At 49.7% G+C, this 18077-nt stretch overlaps 1 protein-coding gene and 1 non-coding gene across 5 annotated transcripts in view; one reads left to right on the top strand and one right to left on the bottom strand.

Moving 5' to 3' along the window:
• The window catches only part of DAAM2 (dishevelled associated activator of morphogenesis 2), a 126725-nt gene that overhangs the window by 73998 nt on the left and 34650 nt on the right, over positions 1-18077 (bottom strand). The window lies entirely within an intron of this gene.
• TRNAG-CCC lies at positions 17348-17420 on the top strand. Its single transcript has one exon. It is a non-coding gene; the product is annotated as a tRNA-Gly (tRNA).

Below are 18077 nucleotides of genomic sequence, written 5' to 3'. Positions count from 1 at the left end.
ATCGACCCTTCATCCCCTTCCCTTCTGTCACATCTGTAAAGAGATGTGATTCTTCTCTTTTTTTTTTCTTCCACAATTCACCCTACTGTCCAGAGTAGTGCTCAAATCCCCCAAGTTCTCATCCCTGGCTGCACAGTGGAATCACAGGGCATTCTGAAAATATTTATGCCTGAATCCCAACCAGAACCAATTAAAACAGAATCTCTGGGCTGGTGCTGGGGAGCCACTGGGGTGAGCAGCTCATCCTCCTTTGCTCGAGACTGTCTTAGTTTTAATCCTGAAAGTCCCACATCCCTGGGAAGTTCTGAGTCCCAGGAAAACAGGATCAGTCATTTACCCTACAGGGCTCTGGGTGGGAGTGGGGTGGGGCAAGGTGTAAATCTTTCCTGGTGATTCTAATTTGCAGCCAAGCCCGCCAAACACTGGACCTTATCTGCGCTCACCTGCCTTTTGCTTTCACTCAGCTCACCTAATCTCAAAATATGTCTCTAGGCCAGCAGCACCAGTGTCAACTGCGAACTTGTTTTAAAAAGGTAGAGCCAACTCTAAATAGAATACAGAGGGCTGTCCTGGTGGCTGGGTGCTAAAGCATCTGCCTGCCAAGCAGGAGACACAGGTTCAACCCTTGGGTCAGGAAGAGCCCCTGGAGAAGGAAATGGCCACCTACACGAGTACTCTTGCCTGGGAAATCCCATGGACAGAGGAGCCCAGTGGGCTACAGTCCATGGGGTTGTAAAGAGTCAGATACAACTAAAGCAACCAAACAACAATAACAACAACAGACAGCTACAGAGGGATCCTCTGATACCCTACCCAGAGCCACCGACATTCACTGACTTAAGTGAGGACCAAGGAGTTAACTGGTGGTGGTGGTTTGAGGCTGGGAGGTTTCAGTTCTCCCTGGAGAGGTGTAGTGGTGACCACAGTGGGCTGCGTTTTGATTCAAATGCACTGACCCTTTACTGACCACTAACTAAACTAGCTGGCGTGTTCATGACGTCTCATGAAATTCAACACTAACCCTGTCCAGCCTACGGTGTTGGGGTTTTGCAGGGTCCATCTATGACACTTCCCTCTTCTGGCTCAAGTTCAGGGCCAGTTGAGAAAGAGATACACGGAACAAACAGATGGAGGTCAACAGTATCAGCCACGCTCCTGATAAAGCTGTGGGAGTGTGCGGCTGTCTCTTTAGACAAATGAACTTCCTGATATTTCACCCATGAGTGAGGCCAGCTGACGTGTCCAGTCCTTGGCAGAGGAGGGTGACCATGGACCCTTCCATAGGAGGAGGTTTCCAACCTCACCACCCAGAGTTGGCCAGATGCGCCCACCCTGCAGACAGCAGAACCCAGAGAAGGGAGGAGTGTTGGCCAGCCCAGCTCATTACCTCCCAGAGTCACTGGTCAAAGATGCCTCGCCTCTTCCCCTGGGGAAGTGATGGGGAGGGAGAGGCCAAGGTTCTCCACCCCTGTGTCCATTAAAGCCTGGCTCCCTCCTCGGACCAAACCAGCATCTCTGCGGGTGGGATCAGGGCATGAGTGGCTTTAATATCTTATGTTTATAAAAGTTCTCTGGGTGATGCTAAGGTGCTGTGTTGAGTAACCACTCTTGGGGAGATCCTCTTCTGGAAATGAGAAGCCAGAGAGATGCTCCCCTCCAAGGGTGGGGGTTGCTCCTATTTCTCAACCAGGGAAACGAGGTCTGGGGAAACTTGGGCATCTAGCCCTCTGCCCGGAGCCAGTCACCAGAATCCTAAGGATGAGTAATAGCAGTGAATGAATCAGCTTTCTCCAAATCTTGGGTAGACCTGGAGGTTGATCAGCCAGGTTGGAGCCAGATCAGCTAAACCAGTGGTTCTGGAATCTCCTGGAGGGATTGTTAAATGCAGCTCAATGGGCGTCAGTCCCAGAGTTTCTGATTCAGAGGGAGGGCTGGGCAGCTGTGAGAAGAGAAGGGCACAGGTTTCCCAGCTGGGGAGATTTTTGGCACCAGCATTAACAATGGCCTCGCCTGGGGTTCACGCAATCTCTCTGGGGCTTGGTTTCTTCAAACAGCCATCACAACGGAACAACGACCTCGTGTGTTTCTTGTGAGCTGAACCAGTACACATGGAGCACCTGGTGTGGCGCCTGGCACTTAGTAGGACGGAAGATAAGTTGTCGATGTTGATTATTATTTGTAGATGATGATGTTTTTCAGGGATGGCTTCTTTGAAAAGACTGGGAGGAGGTTTTGGGAGGCAAGCGAGAATACCAAGAGGCAGAACACCAAAGAGAGAAACAGCCAAGTCTGAAAGGATGCAGGAGGGGAGCCAGAAATGGAGCAGAAGCCGGTGCACGGAAGGGACAGGCAGACTGTGTGCAGAGGGTGGGGGTCCACTGCAGACCTGGCTGGGAGAGAGGCTGGGAGTCAGAGCTGCCCAAAATAGAACTCCCTCCTCTCCAAGTCCTCAATGCTCTCCCCCTCCCCTCCCCATCTCTCTGGGCCACACTCCACATGCCTCTGTCCAGACTCATTTGTTAGAACTGACCCCCCCAACTGCACCCCCACCCCTGCCCTAGGGACTCAAGGAATTTTAGCAATGTGTTCAGTTCCAAGTGCTGGAGGAAAAGAAGCGCAGTAAAAAGGGAAAAACCCTCTCTCTAGGCTTGTGTCTTTGTATGGCTTCCCAGAGCCCCCCAAGGCTTCCACTCCCCTAAGAGATGGGCATCCAGAGTCAGCATCTGGTTAGAAGTATCCAAGCTAACAGGTACCAATGGCCTGCCTCCCCTCACCCAACCACAAAGTCCTCCCTGCCATTTCTGCCAACCCATGTCCTTCCCTCTTTCATAACTAGACTCAAAGCTCATCTCCCTGAAGCCTTCCCTAGATGAACTTCACTTGATTGTAAGAGCTTCTTCCTCCATGTATGCATCCATCCACCCATCCATTCACTCCACAAATGTTTACTCAGCATCTGCTCTTGTAACAGAGAACAAACCTGACTCCATATTGGATCTGTTTCTTTAGCTCTAACCCTTGTGCGCTGTTGCCGGAGCTTTGTCATGATGACTCTGTACATTTGTAAAAGAATGTTGCCTACAGCCTGAAATATACATAACAGCCCATTCTCAAGGCTCTGATGTTTAAAGGTATAATACTTTCCCATTTATATAGAGATAAAAAGTAGAACAGAAAACAATTATCAATAAATATCCAATTAATGTTGGATATTTATAGGAATACTGTGATCATACCTACATGGACCGCTGCAAGAACGAAGGATTACTGCACCAGATTTGCAACGACCAGACACACCCTCTGCTCTTGGGGTATAAAACAAGCCCGAATTCTAACTCAGGTAAGATGGCTCTTTGGGACACTAGTCCATCATCTTCTCAATCTTCTGGCTTTCTGAATAAAACCTCTATTCCTCACCCCCCAAAATCATCTCTTGATTTATTGACCTGTCGTACAGTGAGCTGGTGACCTGGTGTTTGGACCTGGTGACCCTCTGACTAGGCACGTGCCGGGTAGCCCGGACTCCAGTCCCTGCCCTCCTACAGCCTAAGGAAAAGAGCACTAGAGTGGGAGCTCACAGTTGAAAGGAGGTAGCAGTGTCCCTTTGACATGATCTTCAAGTTCACGGTCATGCTCTTCAATCCTCTTTTTTGGCATCAGAAAAGACCTCCCAGGCAGAGGTGAGACAGCATCCTCTTTGCTTACACACAAAAATCACACCAAAGAAAATACACCTGTATAATGTCCTTCATGGTTCCATGTTGCTTTCCATCCTGTGGACTTTAGAAACATGTCTGAGCCTCAGTGCATGTCATCTTCAGTAACTCACTCAGCCTCTGTATCTGGCACCTTAAGGACCATCTTAACCGACATCTATTAACCTGCTTGGATGTACCAGGCATGGGAGATAAGAGCTGAATAAGATACCTAATGATGACAGTCTAGTGGGAGAGCCAGGTATGCAAATAGCTAGTCTAGCACTATATGGGATGGACACAGGTAAGGCACTGTGATGTGAGTGCAGAGAGGCATCTGCTACAGTCTGGTTGTTGACCTGGAGGATACCAGGGAGGCTTCCTGGAGGAGGCAATGAAGAGAAGTAGTCAGTCTTACTGAGCCTGTGCAGTGGCCTGGCTCCTGCCATTTCAGATCATCTTAACCACGTCTCACTGACTTCGCTCCCTTCCCTTCCTTGTCCCTGCATCTCAGAATGTCCCGGGTATTGGGACTTCTGGGAAAATGAATCCATGTGCATGTGGTCAAAGGGAAAAAATGTTACAATACCAATAACTTCATTATGTCATAAAAGCTAAATATATAAAGCAAAAGGTTATTTCCCCTGGCTATTTTTAGGTGGTGCTCAGATACCCGCCTCGGCCTATTCAACGCCAGTGCAACCAGGGGCCAGAGCTGAATTTTCAAATGTTGCACCGCGGTCTTCAGAGCCGGAAAACAGGCAGATGGAAAAGGGCAGGGCTTCAGCTGACTTGTGAGCTGAGTCAGGGCTGTACCAGGCTCTGCACAAAGCAGCTACAGCTGTGAGTCAAAGGCCTCTTTAGCTAGGGAAGCTGAGTGAGAAGGAGGCTGTCACATCACACTTTTTTGTCAAGCAAAGTCATCATCCCAACAGGTAGTGAAAATCATTGCTCCCAATGTAGGGGGCACAGGTTTGATCCCTGGTCGGGGAACTAAGATCCCACACCCGACAGAACACAGCAAAAAAAAAAAGAAAAGAAAAGAAAAAACAAGAAGGATGAAAGTTTTTACATCCCTAGGAATAGGAAAGAATCTGAAGACAGCCTTTGCTAACATGGAGTGAGATTTTCTATGACATGAGAGGTTTGCCCTGATATTCACCCCTAGCTGAGTCAACTTGAAGCCAATCCCCCTTTCTCTGGGGAGGATTATATGTTATTCAAGGGGCAACATTTTATTTTTACTGAGGGCTAAGGAACTTCGACCGCAAGACTCCTTTCTGAGAAGCAAAGGCCCTAGGAATAGAATGGAGCCGAGAATCCAGAATTTGAATTTCTAAACTTGGCTCTGCCAGTAACCCACTCTAAGACCTTGGGAAAGCTTGCTTCCTCCAAAGCCTCACTTTCTTTATCAGGACAGGACACACCCCACAGGGTTGTCATGAGGAGTAACTGACAAATTCAGGAATAATATTGCAGGTCTGTATAACAGAGTATTTTAAGAGGAAAATATTTCCCAATATATTTTGCCTCTGGGAAATCCAGATGTTTAATTTTTTTTTCCCTTTTCTCCTGTACCCTTCTGATTGTTGCTGTGGGTTTGTTGATTTTGGGCCGCCTCATGTAGCAGCGCAGGGTCCCTAAACCAGGGATCGAACCTGTGCCCCCTGCATTGGGAGCCAGGAGTCTTAATCACTGGATCACCAGGGAAGTCCCTCCTATATCCTTCTATTAATATGAGAGCTAAGCCACAGCCTTTTCTCTGGTCAGAGAAGATTTATAAAACCCCCCCACCCCGCCCCAACAAAAAGGCCAGCTGAGCAGGGAAGGGTCACTGAGAGGCAATGTTGTTTACTCTGGACAGGAGGAGGCAATAGAGAAGCTTTCTAGGAGTAGGAGGAGGAGGAAGTAAATGACCAGGATTTCACTTCCATACCTGAGGGACCGCACGCCTGGGGAAACACCATGCCCCTTGGAGAAGCCCCACCTTCCACTGGGCTCAGAGCAACAGGGCTCTGCCAGGGGTAGGTTGGGAAGGACCAGGGGCTGTCCTCGGACCCGCACAAGAATGGGCCTTCACACCCACAACAGCTGGACACTCGAGCCCTCCAGGGGAAGGTGGGTGTCTGGGAGAGTGGGGGACCCAAAGAAGCCGTGGCTTCAGCAACAGGTGCCAGGGAACCCTTCAAAAGCCCCAGGGACAAGAGCAGACCTGGCCCCTTCAGTGGATTTCAGTACATCGACTACAAACTGGCACTCGCCAAGAACAGTTGCCAGCAACTGAACAACAACACGGGCATCTGCCATGTGCCGCCGCAGAGACTGACCCCTGTGCCGCTGCAGCTGTTGACCTTCAGCACCCCCGGACAGAGTTCAGGGTGCAGTGAGGCGCTCTGGGCTCCATGGAAGCTGGTGCAACAGTTGTTTAGATAGGCAGATATCTTCAGGAACTGACTGCATGATCCCAATCTTTGCATCTTTTCGTAACTAGAAAAGCATGAAATCCCTTCATGGTAACATCAGCTCCTCATGACTAGCAGAAAACCTTCTGTAAAGTGAGCACTTGACTGTACTGAACTCCCCCTTCACCAAAATCTTATATGTTGACCTTCCCCCACTGCCTCTTTGGAGTGGTCTCTCGGAGCACTCGGAGGTGCTGTTTCCTGGGCTGCAGTCCTCATTTTGCCCCAAATAAAACTGAATTCATAACTCCCGAGCTGTGCATCTTTTTTGAGTTGACAAGCACCAGGACCCTAGACGCAGAGGGAACACAGAACACGTTCAGTGCATATCAGCGGGGAACCTGCGGCCTTGAGAAAACTGGAGCTTCCCCAGCAAGCAGATCACTAAGGAGGGGGGCCCTGGAAGACTGAATCCTGACCTCACTGGACCATAAGTCTCTGTTTCACATCACAGAAAAGACGAAAAGACCTTTATTGACCAGGCTAAGATTTCTTTTATTGCAAGTGATCAATTCCAGCAAGTAATTATTTTTCTTGCACATGTGAGTTGTAACATACACATGTTCCCCAACCATTTCAAGAAGTCTTCAATAAATATTAGCTGCCTTCATCATCATAACTAAGTAAGTTCTTCCCAGACTGGTATGGAGGGAGGGCAGATTAGAACAAGAGCAAGAAACAGTCCTACTTATTTCAGATCTGAGTTGGAGCTGAAGGAGCTGAAGGAGCCTGGAGGGACCAGGAGAGAAGAACTGGGAGCGGGGGGAGAGACAGCTGCATCTGGAGTGTTTACCCTCTATTATTTTCTGCAAATATACTCAAGCCCTCCCTTCTCAGTCAGGTTTAACTCTAAAGAATCTGCCTATTGCTCTGCCCTTTCCTCCCCCTCAAAAGGGCTACAGCGGAGGGGGCACCCAGACACTTACTCACTTAGCACCTGCCTGCCCTATAATAGGGTCCTGCAGGCCCACCCTTCTGCCCACCCACTTACTGTCTGCGAAGCCCTAGAAGGACAGCATAGTGGTAACGAGCCAGAACTCAGGTTGCATGAGTACAGATCCCAGCACCACTGATCGGCTGTGTTGTCTCTGGCAAGTTACTTTGCCTCCCTCTGCCTCTCTGTGCCCTTCTGAAAATGTAAATAATAGTAATTTGCCTCCGAAGGTAGTTGCAGGGATTAAGTCAGTGGGTTAGTGGTCTTATACATGGTGATCAGGGTCATGCCTGGCTCCCAGCAAATACTGTGTAAGTAGCAATAACTACTCACCTTCTCAATGAGATTACTTAAAATAACCCTTCTTCCAGTGCAAAAAGGGAACCCTCCACACCGCTCGTGGAAATATAAACTGGTATAGCCACTGTGGAGAACAGTATGGAGGTCTCTTAAAAAACTAAAACTAGAACTATCATACAATCCAGCAACCCCACTCCTGGGCATATATCTGCAGAAAGCCATAAATTCGAAAAGATACATGCACCCCAATGTTCATAGCAGGACTACTGACCATAGCCAAGACATGGAAGCGACCTAATGTCCATCAACAGAGGAATGGATAAAGAGATGTGACATATAAACACACAATGGCATATTACTCGGCCATAAAAAATGAATGAAATCATGCATTTGCAGCACCGTGGATAGACCAAGAGATTATCATACTAAGTGAAGTAAGTCAGAGAAAGACAAATATCGTATGATACCACTTAAATGTGGAATCTGAAAAAATGATACAAATGAACTGATCTACAAAAAAGAAAGACTTACACAGAAAACAAACTTAAGGTTTCCAAGAAGAAAGGTGGGGAGGGAATAAATTAGGAGTTTGGGATTAATATATACACACTAGTATAGATAATAAAGATTATCAACAAGGACCTACTGCCTAGCACAAGAACTCTACTCAATATTCTATAATAACCTATATGGGAAAAGAATCTGAAAAAGAATAGATATATGTATATGTGTAACTGAATCACTTCTCTGTATATCTGAAACTAATACAACATTGTAAATCAACTATACTCCAATATAAAATAAAAATATTTTTAAATGAAAAAAAATTTAAATGCAATATAGTCAACGATGAATATGCAACAACAGAAATAATAAAAGTTTAAAATTAAAAAAAAACAAACCTCTTCCAACATCATCCACTCCCTTTTCCCTCCTCCTATCTTCCACATAGACTTATCACCATACGAGATGCTATATATATTATTTTCTATCTCTCCCTGTTTGTCCATCATTTTTTTGTCCATCATCCATTGTATATCCACAGGGCCAAGAATTACTGCCTAGCACATAGCAGACTCTGTAACAAAGGATGAATACAGGAAATTTTCTTACTAATTGTATAACCTTAAGCAGATTACAGGGGCTTCCCAGGTGGCACAGTGGTAAAGAATCCACCTGCCAATGTGGGAGGCGCAAGAGACACAGGTTCAATCCCTGGGTTGGGAAGATCCCCTGGAGTAGGAAACAGCAACCCACTCTGGTATTCTTACCTGGGAAATCCCATGGACAGAGGAGCCTGACGGGCTACAGTCCATGGGATCGCAGAGTTGGACACCACTGAGCACCACCACCAGCATAAGCAGATTATGTAACTCCACACACCTCAGTCTACTCATCAGGAAAATGGGACTGACATGAGGATGAAATGAGATGACATTTGCGAATACATCCTCCCCAGTCCTTGGCACATGGTGGATGGATGCCAGCTGATCTGGGAGGACCAGTCTCAGCCTGGCTCAGGCAGGGCCTGCAATGGTTAATCCCCAAATCTCTTCCCCCGTGGCAAGGCAAGGCTGGACTGCAGGGCCACTGGCAGCTGTCCAGGTGGCGGAGAGATGTCAGAGGTGGGCGCCTATGGAGCTGCCCTGGTCCTGACGCTGGGTCCTGACCCAGGCAGCTGGAGTCTGCCCCCACCCCCTCCTGCTGGGAGACACCGCCTGGGCTTGGAGCGTTTCGGGTGCAGGAGCCAAGTGGTGGGAACCTCCGCCTGCCTGGGTCCCACGCCACATCCTGGCCTTGGGGGAAGTGGGCCCAAGGCCGGGCCTGACTTCCCAGCCGTTCCCAGGCGGCCTGCTCTCCAGCAGGCCCAGCTGGGTGGACTGAACCGGAGACCCATTGGGACAGGTCTGTCCCTCAGCACTGCCTCGTCCCCACCCACAAGGAGGGAGACACAGGCCTCAGCAAGGAGGGTCCACGTTCATGGCTCAGCTCTGTCGGCCCTGAACCCTACCCGCCTTCCCAGACCGGGGGAGGGAGCGAGTTCAAAGGCAGATGAGCCTCAAGTGGCCAAATCGCAGAGAGTACACTCAGAGGAGCTGACTCCAGCCAGAGTCTTGTCCCATTTCCCCCAGTTTTCCAACTTTCTGACAGCTTCCCCAAGAGTTCACCCTGTTCCAAGGCTCACCTGGAAAGAGAGGAGAACAGATGTGCAAGCTGAGCGTGGATGGGGAAGATGGACAAATGAAACCAAGCGTTTACCCCATGGGTCATTAATTCTAGTCACATGTGGAAGCCCCACTTCGTGCCAGGCACAGCATGCTGCAGGGGTGTGGTCATGAATAGAAGACAGACCTGGGGACTTCCCTGGTGGTCCAGGGTAAGACTCTGCGCCCCCAGTGCAGGGGGGGCCTGGCTTCAATCCTTGGTCAGGAAACTAGACCCTATAGGTCCAGGCTGCAATTAAAAGACCCCGCATGCTGCACTGGAAGTACTGAGGCTGAAGCCGGAGCTCCAATACTTTGGCCACCTGATGCCAAGAGCCAACTCACTGGAAAAGACCCTGATGCTGGGAAAGATTGAAGGCAAGAGGAGAAGGGGGCGACAGAGAATGAGATGGTAGGATGGTATTACCAACTCAACGGACATGAGTTTGAGCAAGCTCCGGGAAATGGTGAAGGACAGGGAAGCCTGGTGTGCTGCAGTTCATGGGATTGCCAAGAAATGGACACAACTTAGCGACTAAACAACATACTGCAACAAAGACTCAGTGCAGCCAAATACATAAATATTTTTTAAGAAACAAACAAAAAAAGCATAGACCTGGTTACTAAAAAGGCTCTCAGTTGGTCAGGGAAAAAAGGTCCACAGGTAAGCAGGTTGGGGAGGGGGCAGAGTTGTGCAGGGCATGGTGGGAGTCTAGGGGCGGGGTCTCTAACATGCCCTGGGCAAGGAGGGAGGGCTGATAATCTGCAAGAGTGATACCAAGGTGCTTCTAGCAGGCAACATCTTGGGGAAGAATGCAGGGACTAATGAATGGAGAAAGGATACCCCTCACCAAGAGGCCAGCTCAGAATAGCCTTGGAGGGGGGCACGGGCCTCAGCTCCCATTCTCTTGGTCTTCCAGGACTTTCACTAGAAAGTAAGCCTCCCCGAAGGCAGGGACATGGTCAGGTTGCTCCCTCAGAGCTTAGAACAGTGATGGACACACATGGGAGGCACTCAGCAAATGGGTCTGAAAATGCTGGAGTGTAAACAAACTCACTCCTGACTCTCAGCAATCCCTGCTCTCCTCTGATCCCCCTGGCCTTCATGCAGGTTGACATTGCCCAGGTTTCTCTTGATGAGCATGGAAAGCTTGACCCACTAGAACTCTCTAACTGGTACCAAGTAAGTTGTCTCCTCAGCCTCCAACACAGGTGTCCGTCACAGGCACAAACCGTGTGGTTTTCCCCAAGTGCTGCTGGAATCACAGGCTGCTGCGGACGATGGCATGTTGTCACACCTTGGTCCCTAGAGAAGGACAGCATGGTGCTGCCACCTACACCAGCCCTGGGCTCCCTGCACGCCCATCAGCCCAGCTCTCAGTCCCTGGCATGGAAGGGATATGGGGGAGCAGGGGGCTGATCAGCATGCTCTGTTCAGACACCACCGTGGAGCTGGGCCCTGGGGAGATGGCCCAAACACAAACCACTCCTGCCTGCTTGCATCTGAAGCCTATTATACAGAGCCAAGTAAGTCAGAAAGAGAAAAACAAATATTGTGTATTAACGCAAATATATGGAATCTAGAAAGATGGTACTGGTGAACCTATTTGCAAAAAAAAACCACAAAGAGCATAGGTTCCCTTCACTTGTCATTTGGTCGATGTTTAACCGAGACCTACCTACTATGAACTAGAACCTGTCACTGGGACTAGGAAAGCCCAGTGGAAGCTACTGGAATCCTTGCCTTCTGGAAGCTCCTGGTTTACGAGAGTCAAGCAGAAGAGTGGTTTTCAAGCAACCTGCTAAGTGCTACATCAGCGGTAGGTCTGGCTGGCAGAGAGAGGAGAACTTCATCTCCCTGAAACCAGGGGAAGGGGGGCAGGAGACTTTATAGAAGTGGGGGGAGTGTTTGAACTGAGCCTTGAGGGAGGGCTAGATACCTCACCAGGTATCAATCTTCAGGCAGAGGGGATGGAAGGGCAAGAGTGAAGATACAGCCGGTGAGAGGAGGGGCGTGCAGAGATGGGTGTGGCTAGACCTGAGAAGTAGCCCAGGACTTGGTCTTGAGAGGACCACCCTCCTTGGACTCTGAAACTGGGTTTGGGATTTTCCAAACTCTCCTTAGGTCCTAACAGGATCCATGCTCAAACCAAGGAGGTCAAGGGGAAGCACATAGAGACCCTGAACGGCAGCCCAGGCTCACGCCCCACAATCAGCCAGCACAGGGATGTCTCAGTGGACCCCCACTCAGAGAGCCAAGGCAAAAGGGCCACTGTCTCTGGAGTGACCAAGTGTCATTCCACAAGCTCAGGTGCAAAAATCTGACCCTGGGAAAGATTACTCTGTTCTGCTTCTGGATGGTTCCACCTCCCTCTCCACCATTCCCACTCCCCCAGCCTTTGGGTAAGGAACGGGGCTCCTCTTTTCTCTGACTATCCTGCAGGGAGCTCTCTAAAAGATTTTGGGAACCCCAGGATTTTTTTTTAAATTTATTTATTTTTAATTGGAGGATAACTGCTTTATAATATTGTGTTGGTTTCTGCTGTACATCAACATGAATCAGCCATAGGTATACACAGGTCTCCTCCCTCTTAAACCTCTTTCCCACCCCTCTAGGTTGTCACAGAGCGCTGGTCTGAACTCCCTGCATCATGCAGCAAATCCGCACTGGCTGTCTATTTCACATATGGTAACGTGTATGCTTCCATGCTGCTCTCTCAATTCACCCCACCCTCTCCTTCCCCCACTGTGTCCACAAGTCTGTTCTCTCTGTCTGCATCTTCACTGCTGCCCCAAAAACAGGTTCATCAGTACCATCTTTCTAGATTCCATATATATGCATTAACACACGATATTTGCTTTTCTCTTTCTGACTGACTTGGCTCTGTATCATAGGCTCCAGTTCATCCACCTCATTTAGAACTGACTCAAATTCACAGAAGCACAGGGTGCTGAGAGTGGAGGTGACTCTCCTTTTCAAGCCCACTTTACAGAGGAGAAAACCGAGGCCTGAGAAGCAAGGCCACTTGCCCCTGGGAAAAAGCAAACTCATGAGACCCCACAGCTAGAACTCCATCCTCAAATTCTCAGCAGCAGACAAACCCTGGCTTGGTTCTTCAGTTCTTGGTTTCCTCTAAATAGTTTCTCCTGAAGATAGTGTATATGAAACAACAGTTACAGAAATGTAGTAAATAAAAAACTCTGAAAACCTTTACCCAGATTCCTCAATGAATACTTCCCTAAAGACTGTGAATCCAGTGAGGGCCTCTCCCTCTGGAAGATGTTCCCTAATAGTCTAGAAACAAATTCACAACTTCTTTTGGTCTTTATCGCAAATGTTCTCTTCAAAGCCTGGAGGATATTCAGAAACTCTTTAAACAAGAGATGGTCTTCCCAATAGTCAGTCCAAAAGGTTCTGACCTGCCAAGTCAATGTTATAGAAAGCTGTGACTTCACACACAATTAGCATTATTCATCTACCATCAGTACGCGGTCTCATATTCCACGCCTGATTTATAGTATATTTTCCTTAATTAAAAAAAAATTTCCTCAATTTTTGCATGCAAATGGTCCTAAGGCAAAATGAGAAAAATTAGCAACAGAAGCTGAAAGCAAACAAATCCACCTGGTGTCCAGGGATTTGGGAGTTTGGGGAGGATCAGGTGGCATTTTGAATAGGTTTTCCAGGAAATAAGAGCTATTGGTCATATCAGCTATACAACATAAGGATTGATTTGGAAATTAAAAGGGAAAATAAGTGGGGCAGGGGAGGAGCAAGGGAAAGAGGGAGGAAATGAAAAAAAAAAAAAACAGAGAAAGATCGGAAACTCCCCCTCAAAACCTCAAATGACTTGTGTCCCACTTTAGAGCACCACAAGGATTCTCACTTTTTGAGAGATGTGCTTTCCCCAAATGACCCTACCTTCCTGCGAATATGGCCTTCCCTGTGGGTGAAGTAGTCATTACCTGGGGAAGGCAAGGAGCCCTGAGATTCCCCAGGGGATAAAGGCAAGGGTCTCAAAAGTCAAAAAATATCTGCCACCAACTGTTGATCATTTGGACAGTTAAACCAGATACAGAGAGCTCACCCTACAACCCCTCCATCCCCAGGCTGAGCAGGAGCTAATCACATCTTTGTTATTTCTCTCCAGCATCTTTTCAGGGAGCCAGATACCTGGCCAGTAGGCAGGATGGAATAAGACAGACACCCAGTGGGGGAGGAAGCCAGGTTCCCCGAGCCAGGACAGGTATGCATATGTCTTATCTAATATGTGGAACATCCCCGCTGTCTCAGGCAGTAAAGAATCTGCCTGCAGTGCAGGAGACTCGGGTTCAATCTCTGGGTCAGGAAGACTGATCCTCTGGAGAAAGGAATGGCTACCTACTCTATTATTCTTGTCTGGAGAATTCCATGGACAGAGAAGCCTGGTGGGCTGCAGTCCACAGGTCACAAAGAATTGGACATGACTGAGCAACTAACACTTTATCCAACATTTACACATACCTACACCTTCTGGACACACATTCTATGTGTGCCTCATCCCCATTTCCCATTAGAACCCAGGTTCACAAAGCCCAAATGATTTGCCTGGACTGTTTGGTAGGGGTAGAGCAGGACTGGGTCTCCATCCTGCCGCCCTCGGCCCAAGGGCAGCAGGACCACTGCATGCAGTGTCCAGGCTGTGCAAGAGAATCCCCCTTCCACGGGGCTGTGTGACTTCACAGGGGCAGAAGCGAAGGCAGCTGTGCTCCTGGACCGCCCAGAAGCCCAAGTCCAATCCCCACAGATGTCAGATGACGCCTATGTCAGGGAAGGGCACTGGTGGAGGCCCGGCATTACTTCCAGGTACCCCAGAGAGTGTGGGCCAGGAAGAGGGTGGGCTGGGCAGCTTCTGCAGCAATCTACTGATATTTAGCTACATTTCCCTTAAGAAAAGATACCCTTTTAAACTCACACCAAGGCTCTGCATGGGTGAGCAACAACCCTGACCCCCTGGCAGGTCAGCCCTGCTAAAGCTATCCCTGACCCACCCCTCACTGCTCTCTTCCACCAGCCAGGAAGATGGGATAACCTAGTTCTGGAGAAGAAGACCGGCGAATTCCGGGCTCTCGAATCCTCCTCTGCTACCCTCATCCCTCTGGCCTGGATCCATCCTCCATCCGTTCAGAAAACACCCTGAGAGGGGCAGGTGGGGCAGAAATTCACACTCTGGGCCCTGCCTGGAGTCGGCTGCTCAGGATGCAGTTTCAGAGCCTCTTCTCTTCCTGAGAAGGCACGTCAGCACCTCTCCAGCTCACCTGGCCTACAGAAGCTGGGAGGCCTTTCCTGCACGCTGACATGCACCTTCTGCCCTGAATCTGCAGAACCATCACAGCGAGGGATTCAGGGCTTGTTTTCTTAATTAACTGAAAATGCTAACACAGGAGCCCGGGAGCTGGCAGGGGCCTGGCCTTCAGCGGCTACCAGAGAAAATTCTTGCTTTGAAATCAGGATCTCTCGTGTCCCCACTTGGGCCCCTCACGGGATGTCAAAATAAACAGGGCCACCTGATCACGGGGTGCAGGGAATGGGGAGGCTCAGGTTACAGGCCCAGAGATGGATTTGGCTCTGGGATGTTTCAGGGCCTGACACGTGACAAGATCTTGATTTCCCAAAATGGCTCTGCTAGACCCCAGAAAGCCACCAGCTGTGGCAGGGGCTCTGGAGGTGGGGAAAGGACAGGTCATGAGCCTTTGTGCCAACAGGACTTCCTGCCCGCCTGCTGCCTGGCAGGCACAGAGCCAGGGATGGGGGAGGCAGTGAAAATAGCCAAGTCTATTGATTCCTGCCCTTGAAGAGACACAGTGAGGGACAAATTACTAAAGTGCAGGGTGTGAAGGCAAGTATGAAGTGACAGAGTCACAGAGGAGAATTTGCTGTGTTGGAGAGGTTTCAGGGGTGCAGGGTCATGGCAGGACAAAAAGAGGGAACAGCTGGCCTGAACAAGGCATCAAAATCTTATGAGTAGATAGGACTGGGCGGGGTGGGGGGTGGCGGCGATTGGGGGCACTGCACAGACAGGGGTTCAGAGGCAGGGAAGAGATGAGTAAGTTCAAGGAAGGGCAGGCTGGGTGGGGCGGCTGGAGAGTGGGGCTCATGGGGGGATGAGAAGGACTCAGTGCTGAAGCTGGGCCCAGAGATGTAGAAGCGGGTGGGCGCAACACGTTAAGGAGTCCAACTAGCCACAGGGAACCAACTTGTTAGAGCCAAGTGAGAATGACAAAGACCTTGTGGCCCCCAAAGTCAAACTCTGTGCCCTCAGGTCTTCCCGGCTCACCGACTGCTAACGCAGGAGCTGGATGGGGCCAGAGAGAGGTCTGCGAAAGGAAACCCAGGATGATCGGTCAGGATCCAGGGAAAGGACAGGAACCGGAGGATAAAGATAATGAGAGCGTTGCTCACAGGGAGGTGTGACCACAAGTGACCTCACAGCAAGACCCAAGACCTCAGCAGGAAGAGGAGGAAGAGGAACAAGAGGTGGATGAGGAGGAGGGGGCGGTCTGGGTCCTGGGTCTCATCTCTGGCCACCTGTGCTGGGGGGCTCTCCGATCCAAATGGGGGGCCGGCCACCCAGCCCCATATCCAAGGCCCGAGGCTCGAGGCCACAACAGTGCGCCTGCTCGTGTCCAGGGGGTTGAGGCCTGGGTTGCAGCCACAGTTCCGGATGTCAGGGAGCCTGCTCTGGCCTTCTCACCCAAGGGCTGGACCCTGGGAGAGGTCTGAAGTTCTAGGGTGGCCAGAGAACACCCCTCTTCGGGAGGAAACCACACAGCGCTCTCAGGAGGCCTGGCACTTTCCCTTCCCAGCCTCAGCACAAGCTGCCCCATCTGGAAAGACTTACAGAGGAGCTTCCATTTGCTAGAGGTCAGAGAGGGTGTGTTGGAAATGGGGCTCCCTGCCCCTAATTCAGGGACTTTCCTCTTTCCTGACTTGCATGTTCTTCTCTGAATCTCTGGACTGGGTTCCCCCCTGATTCTGCGAGATCAGAAATCCATGCAGCTTCACTCCCCCTGCCCTGGACGGAGTCCAGTTCACTCTGTCCTGAGGGGGAGAAGGGAGGTTAAACTGTCTCTTCCCGGGATACCCTTACTGCACCTCCCCCTCCTGCAGCAGAGTCAGTGTAGCCTTTCTTAATCTTGGGTGTTTGGGCCTTCCAAGCACACAATGCAGAGTCCGGTTTAAGAAACAAAGCATTAACGTTAAACACTATCATTTTACGAAACCACTTGGTGCCAACTCGCACAGAAGCATAAACTTGGGGACTAAAATCTCAGGCCAGTAGTAGGTTCTGTGATGCCTATTCAGATGATTCAGAATGAACGCATTCATTTTTAAGATGACTATTAAAGTGAAAACAAAATGAAACATTTAAGGCAAAGAACATTCGCAAGCAGAGTTCTCAACACAACTCTCTCCCAGGGTCTCTGGGTTCATCTGGAAGACTCTGCCTCGGGCTGAGCACTGGGCTGTGGAGTCAGGCTGGTCAGGCTTTCCCCAACCTAGTGCCCAGCTGTGTCTTCAGCGCCCATCAGAATCGCTGGCACACAGAAGGATCTCAGGCTCAACATTTTTAAAGCAACACAGGAATGAATGATTGAATGAATGAAGGCGTTGAAGTCCTGGTTCTGCAATTTACCAGCTCTGTGTCCCCAGGCAAGGTCCCTCGCCTCTCTGAGCCTCAGTTAATTCATCCATAAAAATCTCCAGGGACTTCCCTGGTGGTCCAGCGGCTAAGACTCTGCACTCCCAATGCAGAGGGCCCTGGTTCAAACCCTGGTCAGGGAACTAGATCCCACATGCCGCAGCTAAGAGTTCACATGCCTCAACTGAAAGATCCCACAAGATCCAGCGCAGCCAAATAAATAATAAATAAAATAGATATATTTCTAAAAACATCTCCAAAACTATTCATGACTCAAACAATTACTTCAAGGATGAAACGAAATGGTACCCCAAAAGCCCTTGGCACTGTGCTTGGCACATTCAAGCTACAGGATAAATGGTAATTATTATTGTCACTTGTCAAAGACAGCTTTAATCTCATATCCAAACATCTTTCTAGATCTTCACACCCTGCCAATTCCATCATGGCATTTTTTTTTTTAATCTCAGTAAACCCTCAGCCACAGCCTGGCACAAGATGGAACAGAGGAAAGGACTCTTGGAGCAGAATTCGGCAGTAGCATCTCTGATCTGGGGCTCAGGGACTGAACCTGCTTCTGTAGCCTGCATCCTCTGTGGGGGTCACAGACCCCAGCCCTCCCAACGATAACATCTGCGCATTCTCAGCGAGGCAGCTCACCTGTGCCCAGGCCTCAGGAAACAGGGCTGGGGGACCTGCAAAGTGGGGAGGTACCAGCTCAGTCCCATTCTGCCTGGGGAACCCTCCCCCATGCCTTCTCAGGCTGAGCTGGGGCAGCCCAGGGCAACGTTCCCAGGCTT

The sequence above is a fragment of the Cervus canadensis genome, chromosome 28 (assembly GCF_019320065.1).
Source record: "Cervus canadensis isolate Bull #8, Minnesota chromosome 28, ASM1932006v1, whole genome shotgun sequence".
Lineage (NCBI taxonomy): Eukaryota > Metazoa > Chordata > Mammalia > Artiodactyla > Cervidae > Cervus > Cervus canadensis.
This window is presented reverse-complemented; position numbering and strand designations above follow the sequence as displayed.